Genomic DNA, 8,438 nt, shown 5'->3' with positions numbered 1-8,438 from the left:
CTTTTTACTTAGTTATTAACTCGTAAATTTTTTATATAATAGCTATACTTTATCCCCCTCCTTAAGATCTAGTCCCTTAAATCTCTTAGTATTATAGTACTATTTTATTTTATTTTATACTATTTTTATTATAAAATAGAGGTCCTTATAAAGATTTATTAGAGTCTCTATTCTTTATCTAGCTATTTCGCTTATTTTCCTTACTTATTATAGTAATAATAAGATTCTAGGCTTATACCCATAATTTGCCTAAAATAGTAATATCTTTATACCCTTTTATAGTATTATATTATATATAAACTATATAACTAGTAATAATAATACCTAATTATTCTGTGCATATTTAATATAGTGCCTTAAATACTGCTCTAGTGTCTAATTTAATCTTTTTATTTATCCGTCTATCTATAGATAGTATACTATTAATATTACTACGCAAACCCCTTATTCCGCTAAAAATACTTCCTAGAATATTGCTATAAATCTTAGGTCTCTATCTAATATAATTTTACTTAATACTCCGTATCTTATAAGCACTTCTTTAATATAGATTTTAGCAATATCCTCCGCTGAGATTTCTTCTGTATATACTATAAAGTAGCCCTATTTAGTTGCTTTATCTACTATTACTAAGATTACGTTATAGTCTTATTTAGTAATAGGATCTCTTAACTTTGGCAACTTTATAATAAAGTCCTATAATATAACCTCCTATAGTCTTTCTAGTATCTTAATAGGCTATAGCTTTCTATATAGCTTATACCTTATTAGCTTATTTCTCTAGTAATCTAGATATTTTTTTATAACTTCTCTTACTAGTTCCTAGATTCTATAAATAATATACTCCTCTTAAAGTCTTAATACTAAGCCTATAGCTCTATTATATCCTTATATTATTCCCTTATAGAAGTCTCTAATAAACTCTCTTATAATTCCCCTTAGGATATATATATTTGTTCTTTACTTATACTAGTCCGTTTCTAAGTCCTTAGACTATACCTCTTAAATCCTTTTTATTTAGTTACTTTCTGGTAGCTTATATTCTTAAGTTGCTATAATCTTTAGATACTTATACCTAATTAACCTATTACTATCTTTACGTAATATTACTCCTAACGGCTTTTTATTATTCTATAATTTAGCCTTTCTACTTAACGCGTCCGCCCTTACGTTCTTAGTGCCTTTAGTATACTAAATCTTAAAATAGTATTCTATAAGCATCTCTACCTATCTAACTTATCTCTAATTAAGCACCTTTATTATTAGGAACCCTATTAGGTTCTTATAATCTATCTTAACTATAAATAGTTTTTCTATACCTTATTAAAATGCTTTTTATTTCTTAAGTACTATAACTATACCTAATAACTCTTTATTGTAGATATTATAGTTTAATTTTAGCGGCATTATTTTCCGACTATAGTATGCCACTAGGTGCTATATATTTCTATATCTTTATAGTAAGCATACTCCTAATATAAAGTCTAATATATCTGTTTTTATAACCATTTCTAACCCTAGTTAATAGATTTTAAGGATTAGCTCCTAGGTAAATAATTCCTTAAATTCCTTAAATAACTTCTTTTATTCCTCTCCCTATACTTATAGTTTCTCTTTCTTTATAAGCCTAGTAAAGGTTTAATATTCTTTAACTATTATACTATAAGCCTTCTATAATAGTTATAAAACCCTAGAAATAATCTTAACTATATTACGTTCTGTAGTTTTTACCAACTTACTATAGCTTTAATTTTTTTAGGTTTATACTAATATAACCTAGCTCTATAATAAATCTAATAAAATCGGTCTTCCTAATAAAGAACTTATATTTCTTAATTACTACTAGTATCTATTCCTCTTATAATCTCTTTAAAACCCATTTAACACATTCTCTATATTCTCCCTTAGTTATTAAGTAGATAATAATGTTAATAAGATATACTATAATAAACTTATTTAGGTGTTCTTCTAATATACTATTAATTCGCTTCTAAAATATTGCTAGTGCGTTTATAAGTCCAAATTATATAACTAATAGTTTATATAGTCCTTCCTTTAATTTAAAAGCTACCTTCCTTAATTTTAATCTAGTGGTATGCCTATCTTAGATCTATCTTTATAAAGATTTATACGTTACCTACCCGATTCTAGATTTTACTAATTAAGGGTAAAGGATACCTATCCTTTCTAGTAATAGTATTTAAGTATCTATAGTTAATATATAGCCTAAGCTTTCTATTCTTTTTTGGTATAAATAGTACTAAATAACCTACTAATAAATGCGATAGTCTAATATATCCCTTTTATAAATTTTCTTAGACAAACTTCTTAAGTGCTTTTAATTCTTCTTTTATAAGCTTATAGATTAGAAAGAACTTTAAACTTATTTCTAGTTCTAACTCTATCTTATAGTCCTATACTATATACTCTAATAGCTTTTCGCTCTCTAGGCTCTATGGCTTTTTACTATACTTATAATATCTCTTTAGTACGTAGTTTAACCCTTTCTCGGTTTCTTTATATGTCGCTCTAACTTAGTACTATACTAACTTAGTTTGTTATTACGTTTTACAGCGTTAAGTATTTTTAATATTAACCTAACCTATAACCTAATTAATCCTTAGATTATATTCCTATAACTAAGGCATACTTAATACTGCCTTATCCCTTCCTAATAGTAGGATATTAAAAGACATCTTAATTTATCTTCCCTTAATAGTTATCTAAATAGGTCCTATTTTAAGGTTAATAATACCTCCTCTATAGGCTATTAAATCTCCTAAGATTATAACTAATAGATAAGAGTACTCTTTCTATCTGTAAGGTAGTCCTATCTGTTTAACTACTGCTAGTAAGATATAGTTCCTTATTACTCCACTATCTATTAGTGCTTTAAACTACTAATCTTACTAGTTAACTTATAGATTTAGGTGTTATTCTTAAATTCCTTTAAAGGTCTAAGGGTCTACTACTAGCTCCGTCTAGTTCTATAGGCCTTACCTTTTCCTAACTATTAGCTATTTAATCCTATTATACTTAACTTATCTTTTAGCTAATACCTTATTTACTTTTTATTCTTAATATACTATAGATAGATATTCTCTAGGCATTCCCACCACTATTATCTATCTAAGTATTCTTCCGTAAGGAATCTTCCTAATTAAAGTATTAAATTATTTAACTTCTAAACTTTTACTAGATGCCAGCTGTATATATACTTAGTATTTTTATACTATTACTTATCTAGCGCCTAATATATTCTTATAGGGTACTTCTAATTCTTTTCTTTTGGATTTTTATATATGTTATATATATTATCTATATATATAATCTATGCCAATATATAATACGCTAAGTGTCTTAGGTTAACTCTTAGCTTATCTTCGCTTTTAAGTTTAAACCTTTATTTAGCTAATTTAAACGTTAATATCTCGTTCGCAGGTACTATAATTCACCTCTTACTTTTTTAGTCTTTTAATCTTTCTTTCAGATTTTTTAATATTATAATTAATACTCCTTTAATATAACTTATACGTTTTTCTATAATTGCTTAGTCTTAAATAACTTTCTCATCTAGCTATATATAAAAGTTTTCCCACTTATTATTATATCACTATCTATACTACTTTTAGTATAGCTCTATAAGCGTATATAACCTTTTTATTTTTTTATTTTATTTATATCCATTGTATTATACTACGTATAATACTACGCATGCAGCCTCTAGGCTATGGCGCTATAGTTTTATATACATAAATCCTTTCTAGGCAGCTTAACATGTACTAGTAACTATGTCCTAGTAGTTTATAAATCCCTAAACTAGGGATTTACAGCTTCCTAGTAAATACTAGGTTGCTAACAACTATTAGGTAGTGAGAAAACGGTAAGAAAATAGTAGAAAAAATCAAAATTAGTAAACCTAACGCCTGTCCCTGTCCTATTTGTAGTTTATTTCTATCCTTTTGCTTTCTATAGTCTATCTACTAGGACTTTAATAGGAGTTACCTCCTTCTAGAGATCCTATTGCTCTTAGCCACTTTCTAGTAGCTATTTTTGTCCTACTTAGAAATAGAAAAAGTGCCCCTCTTCCTTTCTTTGTGCAAAAAAGCTTCTCTAGTGAGAGAGAAGAGGCTATTTGTCTTTGCATTTCCTTTCTATCTTCCCAGTATAGTCTACATTCTAGTAAGAGATGCGTAGGGGTTTGTACCGCGATACAGCCCCTAAAGTATCTACCTTCTTTATCCTTCCCTATTATTTTAGAGAAGGATTTAAAGAAGCCTTTTCCTAGTTTTAGTTGAAAGAAAGCTGATTATAGCCTTTTAGGATATTTATCCTTAGGGGCTTTAAAAGAAAAGGGGTAGTTTCCTTTATAGATTCTAGTATAGTGTTTTCCTTTACTTTTATTCTGTTGCCAATTGTCTTTCTACTGTTCTAGTATCTTTTCTCTTGCTTATCTCCCTAGGTAGGCTAGAGAAGTATAAGAAGATCATAGTTTTCTTCTAGAGAGGCCCTTTTTAGCTAGCTTATCTGCTATTTTGTTCCTATAGATTCCTAGATGGCTAGGAACCCAATAGAAGTTAATAGAGATCCCCTTACTAGCTAAATAGGAACAGCTTTGCGTGATTTTAAAGACTAGTTCTTGTCCCCCTATAAGAGAATTAAGCTGTAATCTCTTAATAGCCGCTTGGCTATCTATAAAGATATAGACCTATTTCTCTTCTAGTCTTTATTATTTTAGGTGTTCTAAGGCCCTATAGACTGCGTAAAGTTCTGCGTTTATAATTTCCATATAGGGCCCTAGGTTCCAGTTTGTTGCATATTTAATCCTATTTCTCTCTCCTATTTTGCATACAGCTGCTATATTTAATTTACTATCTTTAAAGCCATCTGTATAGTATATATCTACTAGGTCCCACTCTAAGGATTCTTGTAGATTTTCTACTAGTCTTAGATGTTCTTGTGCAGCTTTTTTCTTACTACTCTTAGAGATAGAGAAGGATGCAGATATAGGAGGAGACCATGGTTTTTGCCACTCTAGAGAGATTTTCTCTATTTTCCAGTTCTGAACTAGCTGCTGAGCCCTAGATACTAGGGATAGTAGCTGTGTTTTTGGCTGTAGTGAGTGCCTTATAGTAGAGTTTTTAGAACTAGAACAAGAGCTAGTTGCTAGTTCGTCCTTGTCTTTATCGTTCTCTTCTATATAGGCCTTTTTAATTGCATGGTTTTCCTTAAATTTTAGGATTCTTAATGTGTAGCTATTGTAAAGCTTTTTAAATCTAATTCTAGGAGGAGGAATAGAGGCTTCAATCTCTATAGCTTGGTTAGGAGATCCTCTAAACGCTCCTAAAACTATATACGGCACAGGACTACTAGATTTAAAAGTATATATACTAAATCTTAAGAGATAAGTCTCTTTAACTAACTAATTAATACCTTAACCATATCTAATAGCCTAAGGGCAAATATAGGAGTAATATATTAATAACGCAGGGGATTATAAGAAAAGGATTATAAGAAAGGGTTATAGACCATATCTTAGCAGTTAAAGACAACGGCAAGCTAAGGCTCTATACGTTAAATCCTATACTAAAAGGTTCTACGGAACTATACTATAACACTAAATTACCTATAATACTTATAATTAATTATAGACCGGTATAAAGGCTTAAAAGTAAAGTTATATAAAAATCCCTATATTAGCCTAAGTAGTTACTAGCACGCTTCTAGTAGGCTTCTAATAGGTCTCCTAGCAATCCTTACGTCTTTTCTCCAGTTATATTTTTTCCTTATTAAGGTTTTTTAGGAGTTTAAAGTAGGGGTTAGATAGATAGATAATATACAGTAGCATACCAATATCTCTCTAATATCTCTCCGAACCCCTTCTAGGACAAGCCCTTATAATCTCCCTATTGCAAGGTAATAGCGATTAGGGGCTAACCGTAAGAAGGGGGGGGGTAATATAAGGGATATTATTGCAGATACCTTGGGTTGCCCTTAGGACAACCCCTAGTCGCCCTTTAAATAGTTGCCGGTTATATACTAGAGGCACGTGCCCATAGTATATAGTCTCCATAATCCTAGAGGCCTTACCTCCTTAAGGATTTATCTCTTTTACCAATCTATCCTATTCTACAATCGTGTCCCTATAGTCCCCTATCTACTAAGTCCCCTTATATAGAAACTCTATACGTACTTCGCAGTGCAGATTTATATAGAAATTACTATAGAATCGTATATTACGGACTACTAGAAGGATTTAACCACCTATAGCACTAAGTATATTGTTAAGAGGTATATAGGAATCGTTTAATTTTAGTAACTTGCTCGTTACTTTTAAGCTGCACCACCTTGGCCAAAGTCCGATATGACACCTAAATCTACGTTTAACAGAGTTCACGAGCTTATTAAGTATATTCGGCTTACTTATAGAAGGCTCTATAACCCTAGAACCTACCTTATAGTTAACGAGACGATTTAACGCTTTATAGGCCGCGCATGCGAGATTGTTAATATTCCATTAAAACCTATACCCAAAGGGTTTAAAATATAGGTTCTGGCGAATAAGGGCTATATATTAGACTTTATATAGCACGCTAAAGGTAATAGAAAAGGTCTAGTTAATTTAGATATATCCTTTATTAATAATAAGGGCTTTTTAAAGACGCAGGCAGTAGTCTTTAATATACTCCTTTAAAAAGATGCCAATATAGAGAAACGCCTTTACCTAACCTAGAAAGCACGTTGTATGGCTTAATAACCTATTTATAAGCGTTAAGCTTCTTATAAAACTACGAGACCTTAGTATTAGGGGTGCTAGAACCGTTTAAACAACTAAAATAAAGCGTGAGGAGCAGGGGGACCTTAAAGGTGATATTAAGGTAGTTATAACTATATAAGGAAAGATAAAAAAGAAGGTGCCTACTAAGTAAATTAACTAGACGCTTATAGAGCTTAAATTAACCTACGCGGCTTAAATACCATAGGGAGAATTATATGGAGCGCTTTCTAAAGACGGCTAAGTAATAAAGTTTGCTTGGAAAGACGCCAATATAGTACTTTTTATAAGTACTGTTAATAACAGTAAGTTAATTACCTTAACCATAAGGCTTAAAATCTAATAACGTTATATATCGCCAGGTTACCACACAAAGATTACTATATAAAAACGTCCTCTCTTTACTGCTAGCGGCGCTAGATAGACTCGGAAGGTCTTTAGTAATAATGTTAAGAAGATATTGCCTATTCCAACCTTTATATTCTGGTACAATTGCTATATATATAGCGTGGATATTACGGACCAATTACGCTCGTATTTTACGACGTAGAGGATCCATAGACAGACTTAGAAGCCTCTATAGCACTTCCTATTTAATATAGTTATTAGGAATTGCCTTTTACTATCCTCCTACCGACTTACTAACCACCGTGGAGGCCATTAAGATAGCCACAAATAGTTCCGAATTGACCTCCGTAACGCCCTATTTTAACGCTTAATTTATAAGCGGAAAGCTCGCACTTAAAAACACGCTCCTTAATATTTTATAAACGATATAGTATAGGTTCCTACCGCGCAGCATAAGCTAGTCAAGCTATTTAATTAACACGTCTACTGTTTAGCTTGCACAGAGGCTGGCAAACATACTTAAATAGAGTGTATAGGCAATAGGAAGGCTCTGTCAGAGCTATCGCAAAATACTACAAGGAAACCTCGCGATAGTAAGGAGTGGCAGAGGCGGCAGCGTCCTTTAAGGACTCATTTTGGCTACAATATCTGTAAAATACCGTTCTGCAGGAAGGATAAATGCTAGAGACCTTATATCGAGCGACTTAACTCCAAAGAATAAGCCTATATATCAATTTACTATGAAATTAAAAGCTTTATATTCCTAAGCACGGGCATTAAATTCTATTGATCTGATTGGTAGGTTCTTATCGATAACATAGGTGCCTAAGTTGTTAAGGGATAGCTCTAACCTAAAAAAATAAAGTCTTTATCTTTAATAAGGAATATAAAAAGGCCTTTACCTATCTAAAGGTTATATTTATAACCGCGCCTATACTCTAATACTTTAACCTAAACTAAATAAGTATTATAGAAGCTAATTTATCTAATTACGTTACTAAAGGTATCCTATCTTAATATAATAAGAATAGAGTACCGTACCCTATAGAATACTTCTCTAAATAACTAAGCCTAGCTAAATATAACTACAAGATCCATAATAAGGAATTATTAGCTATTATTAAATACTTTAAACAATAGCGACCCGAACTAGAAGGCGTTAGATTTCTAATTAAGGTCTTTAGCGACTATAAGAACCTATAGTACTTTATAACCACAAAATAGCTAAGTTATCGTTAGACCCGCTAGTTAGAATATCTATTTTATTTCCAATTCTTAATTATATATTACCCAGGCGTTTAAGGTTAGAAGCTTA

Source organism: Cenococcum geophilum (genome assembly GCF_001692895.1).
Source record: "Cenococcum geophilum 1.58 unplaced genomic scaffold K441scaffold_3, whole genome shotgun sequence".
Lineage (NCBI taxonomy): Eukaryota > Fungi > Ascomycota > Dothideomycetes > Gloniales > Gloniaceae > Cenococcum > Cenococcum geophilum.
This window is presented reverse-complemented; position numbering follows the sequence as displayed.